Source organism: Arachis stenosperma, chromosome 6, assembly GCF_014773155.1.
Source record: "Arachis stenosperma cultivar V10309 chromosome 6, arast.V10309.gnm1.PFL2, whole genome shotgun sequence".
NCBI classification, from domain to species: domain Eukaryota; kingdom Viridiplantae; phylum Streptophyta; class Magnoliopsida; order Fabales; family Fabaceae; genus Arachis; species Arachis stenosperma.
In genome coordinates, this window is record NC_080382.1 from 113,170,280 (window position 1) to 113,184,082 (window position 13,803).

General features: G+C 37.3%; 1 long non-coding RNA gene across 5 annotated transcripts; it reads left to right on the plus strand.

Moving 5' to 3' along the window:
* Nucleotides 1-274: 274 nt before the first annotated feature.
* LOC130935546 (uncharacterized) lies at nucleotides 275-4,774 on the plus strand. 5 transcript variants are annotated; one of them, XR_009067913.1, is made up of 8 exons: nucleotides 276-608; nucleotides 847-991; nucleotides 1,458-1,596; nucleotides 2,018-2,079; nucleotides 3,059-3,156; nucleotides 3,290-3,522; nucleotides 3,610-3,686; nucleotides 4,352-4,774. It is a non-coding gene; the product is annotated as an uncharacterized LOC130935546 (long non-coding RNA). The 5 variants fall into 5 exon arrangements; XR_009067914.1 differs by having other exon boundaries at nucleotides 276-544; XR_009067912.1 differs by having other exon boundaries at nucleotides 275-991; nucleotides 3,439-3,522.
* Nucleotides 4,775-13,803: the final 9,029 nt, after the last annotated feature.

Genomic DNA, 13,803 nt, shown 5'->3' on the forward strand with positions numbered 1-13,803 from the left:
ATTTGATGATGATTGATTGATATTGAATGATTATATGGCTTATGCACTTTTATTATCGGAGATACGCGTTTCTCTGAATAGACGCAGTGGCTCATCACCACTTACTCCAGGTTGAGACTCGGTACTCTACTGACCCTCTGTCCACTACAAGATTTTTGCTTATTTGAGAGAATATTTTGGTGAAGATTTCTAAAAACCTCCACAATACATTTTATTTATGGCAATTTAAAAAACCTCCACTAATAATTAATTAAAATTAAATTTTAAAACAAAATCTAATTTTAAAACAAAACCTAATTTTTCCTTTTTTCCAACACGATAGACTGGGTTAGCTCCGAGGGAAAGAGAGCTTCTGGATCTCGTTCGCCATCCACTGTCATCGGCTTCAAACAAAACCGCCATTTTCGCCGTCGTTCCCGCTGTCATTTCTGCCGCCGGCACCGTCACCACTGCCGTGTCCGTTGCGGTAGAGAGCTTCTGGATCAGGGAGGTTGATGTTGGCCCCGATGGTAAGATCTGTTATGAGGATTTCATCGCCAGAATGGTAAACTCCTCACATATCAGATCCTTGCAAATTCCATTCGCTCTGCTTCTGGATTTTCCTAAATGTGTTATTCCTTTTTTCTCAGCTATTTCCGTATTGCTGTTTCTTCTTCTTCATGTTTGGTTTTTTTTTTTTGTGCTGTTTCTTCTTCATGTTTGGCTTCTAAATCCCTTATTGAAACCCTAAAACCTCACATAAGGAATATTGTGCATATTGGCTGCGTTTGTCTCAAGTGTCATTTATTCATTTTTGAAATTAAACTAATTTCTCCATGGATGATCATTTTGACATGGTCAAGATAGATCGATGAGATGAACGGTGGACAATGAATGAGGTGTGACCTGTGCTGCCGCAGTGGCTACCGGCTATTGAATTCTCATAGCTCAGATTCCAGATTCTGCTGCAGCCATGTTTTTGGCCTCGTAATCGCTTCCGATCAAATTTCAGGTTAACCTTTGAAGTTTGAAGCTTATCTCATCCTACTCCTCGCTTGCTTATATTTTCTTCTTATTATGATAGATAGAATAATTATTATAATTATAGAATTTCATACGAATTTAGCATCATTGTGCGTTTCTTCGTTGACTTGAGTCTACTGTGGTTGATTTTGTGAAATTCGCTATTTTCATCATCCTATTATACCTTTTGGTAGGTGCTATTCTTGTTTGAACATGTTTTCTAACTAATTGAAGTTGCTGCTGCTTTACATATGTCTCTTGGTTATCATTTTGATCTTCAAGTTCTTTATGTTTGGTTGCTTCCAGTAGCAGAAATAAGCTAATTAATTGCTGTGCTTCTATAACAAGTTTAAGTTAGGCATTGGCAAGACATATTTCTAATTGTGAAGACAATTTTGTGATTAATGGAGTTGTATTTGAAAATATACTTTCAATTTCATGCTTGCCTGCCACAGAAGCTTGCTTAGCCATCAGATTCCATGTGAGACATGGCGATCATTTTGAAATTAAACCTCACATATTTGCACCTTGTATCATTGATGATCACAGTTAGCATAGCATCACAGAAAATAAACAAGTCTTCTACTCTAGAAGGTACTTATCTTGTCTCATTCATTAATTCACATTCATTTTGCTTTTTGATTACTAGTATTAACATGAGTACTTCTTTGATTGACATATGAAACTTGTCTTGAAAGTACTGAAGATTCTGATGTACATATGATATTTGTTGGATCACTAATAAGCAATAATATTTAAATAAAGTCTTTGAGCCTTAACAAGTGTAAATGAATCTGTGTTTTCTTTTTTTTTTCTTTCTTTTTTACTTGCATTTTAATTTCATCTTGCATCAACTTGTGTTGAACATTGCAAGGTATGTCTTCATTTTAGCTTGCAAATTTTGTTTTTGAATTCCATTATCCTGTTAATGATTGGATTGAAATTTTGTTCTGCTTATTGGTGGCTATGGTTAGCATAGCGTCACATATCTCAACCTTTTTTTTTCTTGTTTCAGTTGTTTGAATCCAGTGATCCAGTTTTCATTCCAGTTCCTGATAACTCTGCCAATAAGAGGAGGTTTACTCTGTCTTGCCCTTAGAAACTATGCTCATGTTCCTTTTATGAAGTGTCTCTAATGTTGTGACGTGATTGAGAATTAGTGATTGCTGATAAGGAGGTCTAGTGTAGTTTGAATCAAATAATTTCCTGTTCTTACTATTCCATAATAAGTGCCAATAAGTACTAACATAAAACTCTCTCTCTGATCATACATTCCAATATTTTCCATAAGGTTATTTTAGAACCATTATGGTCTGTGCTCCACATTCTTGTTGGGATAAGACTAATAAACTACTTAATTGCATTCCTAGCTAGTGTCGTAATAAGAAACCTTTATCTAATCATATTTTAATTGCATCGTTTTAGTTAAATATGTCAATCAGTCTTATTTGATTGTAATCAATTTAGGCTAGTCAAATAATTTTAATTTACTGGTTCAGTTAAATAAATATTAAAAGAATTTAAATTTTATTTTATATATATATATTAATTCATTAATTAACCACAAACTCTTAAATAAAACTAGTTTTAGAGTTTGAATTCAGTAATCCTCCTTGAATTGAAACTGAAGATTCGATCTTATGTATCCAAAGATATCTTACAATTAGCTTAAGATTTAAGTCAAGTTCATAATTTGAAAAGGGACTATATCATATTCTCTCATGTAAAAATTTCTTATAATTTTGTATATAACTCTGTGTTGGGTTTTATTAATCATAAGTCATCTTGTGGTAAAGATTAAGCGCAAATAGAATCCAATATGTTGCATAAAATGTGCTTGCATATACTTGGTTAGAGAGTAAAGTATACCAATACACTAAATAAAAATACCAATACACTAAATTATTCTCTTTAATTATTATGTTCTGCTATTTGAGTTTAATTTGCAGAGGAGGCTCGGTACTGCTGTTTCCCTTTATTAATTAATCTCTTTCATTTCTTTATTTTTATTTTACAAATTAAACTCACTCATGGATTTAATTTCTGGTTTTATTAGGCATTTGCTTGGGTTTCTTCTATTTCTGGGATTAAAGTGGATACTGATTTTTCTCTCACCAGTTTCTTGCTCTTGCTTTTGAACAAGCGCTTGTTGAGGTAAAATAATAATTATATTTTGTTTTGTTTTAAATATGTTATAATTCTATTATAGCTTTATATTTATTATGTTAGAAGTCCCATATATATTTAGTAGTACACATGTCTAGTAATTATTTTTTCCTACTTGAAGTTTAACTAGCAACAATGGATAAATCTTGGATTGCTAAGCCACGAAACTCAGATGAATATATAGTTGGTCTAGAAAACTTCTTGGATTTTGCATTTCAACATGGAGCAATTGAGAATAGTAAGATAATATGTCCGTGTCCAATTTATTAGATAGCGATGCTATTGAAGATAATGTAGCTACTAACTTGGCAAGGGATATGTTTGAATGAAAATTTGTACAAAATTTTACCAAAGGTAACATTTTAAACTTTTTAAATTTGCTTGACATTTTACAAAAGGTTGATGATGTTATTAATTAATAGTATTTATTTATTGAAGCAGATTTCATATGGGAAGACAACCACCAATAATAATAGCAGAGGCAGAGCTTTGTACTAAAGTTGGAATTGTTACCAGAGGTATTGTTATCACTATTACCCTTTTTAATTAATACTATTTGTTGCTGTTGAGCTTTTTTATGTGCTGCATGCATTTGTTATTTAATTTCCTATAAAGTATATCCTGTAAGGTATACTATGAATGGCTTCCTTTAATAATTGTTATTCCTTCTACTACTTTGTGCTTTGAGTTCCAGCATGATATATCACCACAGGTTAGTACTAATCTCTATGCAAGTGTATGTATTGTAAATATGCATTTCCCTAAGTTTCCATCATATACTAGTGCAGGAGGTAAAATTGAGTTACAACTTCAATAAGTTCTTTCGTGACACCTTTTTTTCTTCCGCCTTTTATCCATGATTATGTATTTTAATGTGGAGATATGATGCTAGTTATGAAGGTGATTGAATTCTGGCCACATTTCAGGCTTGGTTCGACAGTTCACATTCAGTTAACTAGAGTTGTTCTGACTTCAATTCTGTACTAAAATGTCGTTCTGTAATTTTAAGGAAAATTTACATTCTACGCATAATTCCTAGGATTGGAAATCGTTCTGGAAGTTTTCCAATTGTCAATTAAATTAGTATAATGTTTGGTTTTATTTGCTACATATTGTGTCTTGCTGTCTAATAGAATTTGGGCCTTGCTTCTTTCATTTACCATAACTTTTCATTGATATACAGGAAGTTCTTGTCATCCGTAAGATTCATCCATGTTTGCCATCTTTCAAGGCTGAATTCACTGCATCTGTTCCTCTGACTCGAGTTAGAGATATTGCTCACCGAAATGACATCCCACATGACCTCAAGGTTGTTTTCCCACAGTACCTCAAGTATGTAATCCCATTTTAGTTTAATATAAATGATAGATTGCCTGTTTCATGCAAGATGGGTGAACCCTTGTGTTGGTGCTACTTCTATGCTACTGTTTTTATATATTAGATGGTGCTACTTCTATGCTGTTTTTATTTTGAGACTTTATATGTAATTAGACGATATTGAAATATTAAAGTTGTTGTTTTATTTTATTTTTTAAAGAAAAACAATAATAGTTATGTAGAATAATATCATATGAAATTATGTTTGGAACTATTGACATTAAGAATTTTTTTATATATAGAGTTATGTCTTATATTGAGGAATTGTGTTATAAAATATTTAGTTTTTAAATTTTGATATTAAAAAATAAATTTTTAATTTGAGAGTATATGAATGAGATGAGATTAATGAATGATTTGAAATTAAAAATAAATAATTAATTACAGGATTTGTGGAGGTTTGAAAATCACACAAATAGTTAATTCTTGTTAAATTAAAAAATCTATTTGTGGGGGTTTTAAACTGCCACAAAAGTCATTTAAAACCGTCACAAAAGTCCAAAATAAAACCCCCACTAAATACTTACAAAACCCCCACTGAATAGATTGTGGAGGTTTTTAAAAACCTTCCACAAAAGTCCTCATGGCACCTCAAATTTTGAGGGTTTTAGAAACCTCCACAAACTATTTGGTGGGGGTTATAAACCTCCACAAATAAACAAAAATCTTGTAGTGGTCACAAGATGTGACCGAGCACTTTAACTTCGCGGGTTTTCCCATGGGCATGAATATTATTGAGCTTGAAGTTTGACTCCTTGGAATATTAGTGAGCATTAGAATTTGACTCAATGGATATTATTTTTGAGCTTGGGGATGCGCGCACAGATGGACTGTCCAATGGTTCGCTACCGGGACATATCGGGTCGGATATATAACCGACAGATAAGACTCATCTGCTGTAGGACAAGCATATATCATATGCATTTGTATATTTTACTTGAGTGTGCATTATCTTGATTTGCCTAATTGTTTAACTATGCTTATCTGCTAATTGTCTATTTGCTGTATTTTTATTCTATTTGTCTTTTCTTTACTTCAATTGTATGTGTATTTTTTCGGAGAGACCCCTCTTGGCGGAGGTGTGAGGGGGTTGTTCCACTGGTGATTCGGAGGGATGGAGGAGACAGAAAGTGAAGTGTTAGGTTCAAGCTAGATTTAGAAATTGAATACCTTAGATAACTTACCTAATTTCTGGTTTATGTATTAATTTTTTTTGCACTATCATGTATGATTTGAGCTTTTTAATATTAATGTAATTTGGATGTGTCAATACCTAATTTTGGATGTGTTTATGTTTATTTAATTATGGATGTGTTTGTCTTTCTGTACATTTTCATACAAGATTTGTGTGAACAAAAGATGGATTTTGGATGTGTTTTGAAAACATCATATTTATTATTTGTTATTTTAGATTTATTTTGACCACATTTAAGATACTACATTAAATATCTACAACACATCTAAAATAGTATAATTACACATAAAATGAATTATGAACACATCCAAAACGAAACCATGTTTCAAAATACGTTTTAAATGATTTTAGTGTCTCATTAAAAAATAAAAATAACCTCTTTTTCGAAAACCAAAAATGAACAAATGAAAATGAAGTTAATTTTGTGTTTTGGATATGTTTGTGTTGAGATTTTTTTATTATTCTGTTAATTGTTGGTTTGTAATGTTAATGTAATTTGAATTTGTTAATGTCTAATTTTAAATGTGTTTGTTGTACTGGATAACTCCGGTACGGGTTGTGAGATGGATCGGGGACCTTCGGGTCGAGGCGGATGCCGGATTATTCGACTAGAGCATTGGGGGTGGTACCTGCAAAGATACTCCGACACTCAAGTCAGAATAGATCTGAGAGGGGTAAAGTGTGTAGAATGAATGACCTACCTGAGGGGGCCTGGGGCTCCCTTTATATAGGCGGAGGTGATTTATCTTATCTTATCTTGTTTGGCCAAGATAAGAAAGATATTCGAATTTTATTGTTGGTTAGGAGCTCTAGTAGACCGGTTCCGGGTGTGGAGTCCGTGGGCCGGATCCATAACAGTTGCCGCCACAGCGATAGAGTGAGCGAGGTCGGTCTCTGTCGCTGGAAGATATGGTTCTTGCCGTTCATGGTTTTTCTCGGTTTATCGGGACGGGGCTTTCAGTCGACAAGCCTGTTTATCATGGGGGGACGGTGCATCGGGCCCCAGTTTTTATCTAGGGTTCGTTACCTTCGGGGTTCGTGTCATTTGGTTGATGTAAACTTTTCGTATTCCTGCGTCCGTTTCATTTTTTAGGCGTGCTGTCAGTTGCGTTTTTCGAGAGAGCATTTATTGTGAGGGGACGCTTGGGCAGCTTTCCATTTTTACCCCCTCGTGCTTTGTTTATTTTTGGGATTTTTTCATCCTTTCGCCGTTCAAAACCATTTCGGTTTTAGCCTCCCTTCGTTTCTTTTTTCAGTTTCTTTTGTTTTTTGTTTGCCCTGTGAACCTTCTTTCATTTTTCTCATTCTGGTGCCTTCTGTTCGTTGCTTTCGTGCTCTTACCTCCTGTTTTAGTGCTTCTTAGATTCGCGCTCGATTCATCAGGTTGGTGTTCTTTTTCCTTTACCCTTGTAATTTGTGTTGCTTGCTTCCTGTGTTTCTGTTTATTTTTGTTTGCTACTCTTTGGTGTTGCGCTTCGGGTAAGGGTAGTAGGTTTCTTTTTGGAGGAGCTGAGCACCACTGTGTGAAATGTAGTGAGTAGTAGGTTTTTAGTCATCTTTTCTGCTTTCACGTAGTTTTGGTAGGCTGACGGTGGTCTGAAGAACTGAAGATTGATGGTTTAGAAGTTATAGTAAACTCTCGTTGTAAGTATAGTTACTAAACCAAGCAATCAACCTTTCTTACAAACGTTTTGGTTGTCACAAGTAACAAACCCTTTTGAAATTGATAACCGAGTATTCAAACCTCAGGTCGTCTTCTCAAGGAATTGCAGGGAGGTATGTTCTTATTATTGGCTATGAAAAAGGTAAAATTGGGAGTTTGGGAAATGATGAACAAGTAAATTAAATGACAAATAAAATAAATAATTAACTAGAAAATAAACTCTTGGCAAGATATGAAATTTCGGAAGTCCTATCCTAGTTACTCCTATAAGGATGAAAGTTAATCCCACTTAGTTAACCTTTGCGTAAGCAAGGGAAAGTCAAGTGAACTAATTGATTAGATTTCCCAAGTCCTAGCCAAATCCTAAGGAAAGACTAGAGTTAGCGGAATTTCAGTTAATTAGCCGACATAACAATCATTCATGAATAGTTGATAACTCACGAACTTCCAGTTAATCAATTAAAGCCAATAATATAAAAAGCTAAATTAAAATTATAAATATCTGGAATACCTCAAATAACATACATTCAAAGCAATAAAATCTGACATGGAAAATATTCATAAGCCAATTGAGCAACATCAATCAAATATAAATAAAAATATCAAAGTATCTCAAAGTAGAGAGAAAAAAAAGAAAGAGGAATTAAAATAAAAATATTGAACCTGAGAGGAGTCGAATCTAATTTTAAAAATTCTGGACTTGGATTTGGGCCAAAAAGGGCTTCAGAATCTGCTATGAGCATTTTCTGCAATTTCTGGTGCGTGGCCTCTGTCACGCGTCCGCGTGGGTCACGCGGTCGCGTCATTTGGAGTTTTCCTCATGACGCGGTCGCGTCGGTCATGCGTTCGCATCGTGTGCGATTTGCTCAAGGCGCGCGATCGCGTCAGTCATGCGGTCGCGTCGCTGCTTCTTCGCTCTTGGCACGCGGTCGCGTCGTCCATGCGATCGCGTGGATGCCAGTTTCTCCAAAACTTTATTTTGTGCTTTCCCTCCATTTTTGTACGTTTTCTTTCCATCCTTTAAGTCATTCCTGCCTTAGAAGATCTGAAACTACTCAACACACTAATCACGTCATCGAATGGAAATAAAGGTAATTAAAATAATTAATTTTAAAGCATAGGAAACATGTTTTTCACACACATCACATAATAAGGAAGGGAAAGTAAAACCATGCAATTAATATGAATAAGTGGGTGAAGGATTGATAAATCACTCAGATTAAGCACAAAATATATCATAAAATATGAGTTTATCAACCTCCCCACACTTAAACAATAGCATGTCCTCATGCTAAGTCCAAGAATAATGTTAGGTTAAAGTGGTGGATGCCATGCAATGCAATCTAATCTAAATGCAACTACCTAAATGAGTCATGCAATTCCAATTTATTCACTCATATATAAAGCTTACATGTAGTTAAATTACTTTACATTCTCAAGGAATCATATGTACATAGCCAACCCTTAGATAATAATAAAGCACTTTTACAATTGAGATGGGAAAGAAAAATATTTTATAAACTTGCAAGACAATTAATAAATTAAGCATAGATATATGTTGATGAGTTATTGAACTCTCACTGAATTTTGTGTTTACTCTCTAATCACTCAGTGTTTATTGGGTTAATCACTCTATTATTCTTTTTATCCTTACTTTCTATAACTTTGTTCTTCATCTAACCAATCAACAATCATAAAATATAGACATACAAAGATCATGAGATCTTTTTAAGGTTGTAATGGGGCCAAGGTAAAGGTAAGGGTATATGTATAAGGCCAAGTAAGCTAATTAAGTGAATCCTTGATTAGTCTAAGATCTCACCTAACATACATATTTTATAAAGCAAAGCTTCTTTACCTATTTTCCCATATTTTCCACTTTTTATGTTACATGCTCATGTTTCTATGTTTATTTTTATCCCATGTGCATTGCTTTATTTCACAGTTGGGGAATTCTTTTGTGTCCCCTTTAGTCAATTATTGAAAAATAATATTTTTTTAATGCACATGGTAACTCAATTATTTTGATTTCACATGAGCATGCTTCCCAAAATTCTTATTTGAGTTATTTTATTCTTTTCAACTCTTCTACCTTTTTTGTTTTTATCATCTATGTTCCCAACAGGTTTTCCCACACTTAAACAATACACAATTTCTATCTTAAGCTAACCAAGGATTCAACTTGGGATTTTTATTTTGTTTTTCTGCTTAAGGCTAGTAATGTGGCTGTTAGAATAAAAAGGGATTTAAAAAAAACTCAAGGGGGCTAACAAGGATGGCATAAAAGGTAGGCTTTATTTGGGATAAGTGAGTTTTAATCAAAAATGGCCTCAATCCTATCTTGGTATGTATCTATATTCTATACTAGACATATATATTAAAGCAAAGTAAAGAACATCATAAAAAAATAAAAAGAAGGGCAAACACACAGGAATGAAATTTATGGTTTGAATATAACCATACAATTAAGCTCAAAACTCACAGGCTGTGTGTTCTCTAACTAAACATCATATATCATTCATATATGTCATGCAGGTTTAGTTAAAAATTCCCATTATTCTCAATATAAAATATATTGGATGGCTTTTAAAGTTTTAATGTTCCTCCTTGATGAAATATTGTTTTCTAACTAACATGTAATGCTATATATACAAGGTGTGTGGATTGATTCTGTTAAAGTCTCTAGCTTACTTCTTTTTTATTTTCAATCAAATCAACTATCATATGCTAAAAAGGGTAAACTATACTAATTAATCCATAATTTCTATAACTAATAAGTTAGAATTGCAAACTATACTAAATGGCTAAAATATGAACTAAAGTACAAAATGCAGAAATAGAGTAAAAATACATGAAAGCAGCAATGTATAAGTACTCAGAAAATAAAAATAAAAATAAAAAGAAAAATACAAAAAAATATCCAAAATAATGAAAAAAGAAGGGTTTGTAGTGGTTCACCAAAATAGCATGCCAGAGATGGCGACCTTCCCACACTTAAAATAAAACATCGTCCTCGATGCTCACTCAGGCTGGGCGTGAAGGAGTGTCAGCTCCGGAAGGATGGATAGCTGGAGTCTCTGTGGTGGTGGTCTGAGGATCTGGCTGCTGCAGAGGAGGTGCTGACTGGATAGGGATCTTAGGATCCGCAGCCTGGATCTGATGTGGGACCTCCTGCGGTGGTGCAGCCTGCTCTGTGCCTGCCTGCGCAGCCTGTGTGGGTGCCGGCTCCTCATGATCGAACGCCTCTGCCTCAGATGTATCAGAAGGGGTGTCAGGCTCGGAGGGGATGTCGCCGCTGGATCGGATCATCAACTTGAGGTGCTCATAGCGTCGCTTGCTGCGACGCTCCATACGGTCCAAGCGGGCGAACAGTCGATGCACCAAATGGTAAATAGGCTCATGAGTAGCTGGAGGAGCCGTGGGTGGGGTAGGAGCAGCAGTGGAAGAAGAGGGGGTAGCTGAAGGTGAGGCTGTCGCATCTGTAGGAGGAAGGAAATCAGGTCTGTAGCCCAAGGCCAAAAAGTTCTTGCTGTGAGGAATAATCTTCCTGCACTCTGCAGCAGGTGGCCTCTCATCAGTGTCCTCCCAAGGCACGTCAGCCTGACGGCCTAGCTGGGTAACCAGATAAGGGAATGGGAGGGTGCCTCGAATATGTACCCTAGCCATATAGTGCCGGATGAATCGTGGTAGGTACAGGTCCTTACCCTCCATCACACACCAGAGGAGAGTGATCATGGCAGCAGGTATCACCGTCTCATGGGTACTGGGCATAACAAAGTTGCTCAAGATTTGATGCCATAACCTAGCCTCATCATTTAAATAAACCCGCTTGATTCCCTTAGGCATGGTGGTGTCCTAACCCATTTCCCATGGAACAGTCGGGTCAAGGGCGATTCTTGCCTTTACGGCCTCCCAATCAAACCTCATGAAGCGCATGTCCTCCTCAGCCTTTTGGTAACCGTCGGGCTGATCGGACTTTGGTGAAAGGTGCAGAGTATCCTCAATGACCTCTTCAGTGACCAGTATCTGTTTCCTTCTGAGGTGCACGACATCTAGGGAAGTCTTGAAGTAATTGCAGTAAAACTCTCTTACCCAGGAAGCATTTACCTCAGTCAAGTTTCACTCTAAGAAGAACCAGCCTCTCTGTTTGATCTGATCGGAGGTGTACTGCTGTAGTACTTTTGGGATTTTCAAAGTCCTCTCCAGGTACAGATTTCTGGAGGTAGCAAACTTGGGAAACTTCAGCTCACAGTACCGGTTTGCAAACTTAATGGGGTCAGTGGCAGGGAGGAGTTGGTCAGCCTTCTCCTGTGCGGTAAAGTGTTTCTCTCACCAAGAGGCATCATGCATAAGATCTATGATAGACATAGATGACTCTCCTCTTTTACGTTTGCCAGTGGTAGCCTTTCCTTTTCCCTTTCTCTGGGAATCCGACATCCTGAAAAACAGAAAACCAGGATATAATAAAAATAGGAAAGTAAATGGGCAAATTAGTTGAGGATGATTCAGATAGAAATAGAAATAGCAAAAATTGGAATCAAACATAAAAAATGCAATTAATGAACCAGGAGATCAAAGAGAATAAGAAAGCGTGCCCTGGCATTCATGAATTAGTTTGGTGAAATCTAAAGAAAGCACAGTTGAAAATGCCAAAACCAAGACATGAAGGGAAACATTTTACAGAAAATTGGGCAGCATTTCGGCTAAAATTGGACTGTCCCGGAAAATAAAAAGCAACAGAATAGTTCATATGAATAAAAAAATATAGCTGCAAGTACATATAAGGAATAAAAACATGAAAAAGCAGAGTAAAGAGCAGCATGAAACAAGAAATTACAGCATATGAACAAAACTAACATCACAGCAGAATTGCGAAAATCATAAAGCAAGTAACATGAACAGTGCAATTATCAGGCCTAAATCCACTAACCACATCCTAGGCTACCTAACAACCTAAAATCCACTATAACATGCATATCTAACTAGCCTAATGATGAACATAAACAGAAAAAATATGGAATGAACTAAGAATGATAGAAGGGCGACGTTCTGCGGAACCTGGTAGGCGAATTAAGCAGAGTGGGGCAGAGAGGTGACCGGGGGATAAAGGTGGTGGCGTTCGGCGTATTGTGGCTGCTGTTCGGGGCAGGGGGGTTCGGTAAGGTAATGTGGGATGGGGGGAGGGTTGGGACGGGGGGTTGAAGGTGGTGGTGGTTGGAGGTGGCGCGGCTGTTGGCGGCACGGTGGGCGGCAATCGAGAGGGCAGCGGCGGTGGAGGGAGAAGGGGGAAAGGAGAAGAAGAAAGAAGGGGGGAGGGGGAAGGGGGGTTAGGTGGCGGCGGGGTCTGGGTGGTCGGCGGCGTCTGGCGGTGGCAGTGGTGGTGGCTGGAGGATGGAGAAGAGGAGAGGGGGGAAGAGGGTTTGGGGGGGTACGGCGCAACTGGTAGGGTTCGCGTGACTGGGGTTTATAAATTTAAATCCACACGATCGCGTGGGGCACGCGGTTGTGTGGTTTGGCTGGAATGGTAGTTGACGCAATCACGTGGGGCACGCGATCGCATGGAATGGGAAAAGAGTGAATGACGCGATCGCGTGGGGCACGCGATCGCATCGCTGGAAATTGTGCTAAACGCACGAATCCAGCGTCGTGGCAGCGCAACTCTCTGTCTCCTTTGGGGTGGTGTGCTATCCATGCGACGCGATCGCGTCGCTCACGCTGTCGCGTGGGAGTAGTGTTTGTGCATGTGACGCGATCGCGTCAGGGACGCGACCGCGTGGTTCATTTTGTTCGAAACGCACAATGGCCACACGATTCCAGCCCAACTTTCTGGGCGTTGGATCTTTACGCCGATTTCTAGGTCACGCAACCGCATGGATGATGCGGTCGCGTGGGTAGTGTTTTTCGCAGGATGACGCGATCGCATGAGTGATGCGGTCGCGTCGTGCACCTTTTTTTTATGCAGATATGTAATTATGCAGTATGCAGTGCTAAATGCAAATGTTATGAATAGCATCCAGGTTCAATAGAAATAAATAATATAAAATAAACAAAACAAAATAAAATGGAAACAGGAACGATCATACCATGGTGGGTTGTCTCCCACCTAGCACTTTTAGTTAAAGTCCTTAAGTTGGACATTGGATGAGCTTTCTGTTATGGTGGCTTGTGCTTGTATTCATCCAGAAATCTCCACCATCGCTTGGAGTGCCAATAACCTCCGGGGTCCCAAACTAGGCATGTAAAGCTTCTAAGCAGCTTCAAACAGATTTTCAGGCTCCCGGGGTAACGAATGTCAGCATAGAATCCATGATCCCAAGCCTTGCTTTTAAATCCGCCTTTGTTTGGATCTATATACTTCCATTTGGGCGGTTCAGAAGTTCTATTTTCACCAAGGTGACCA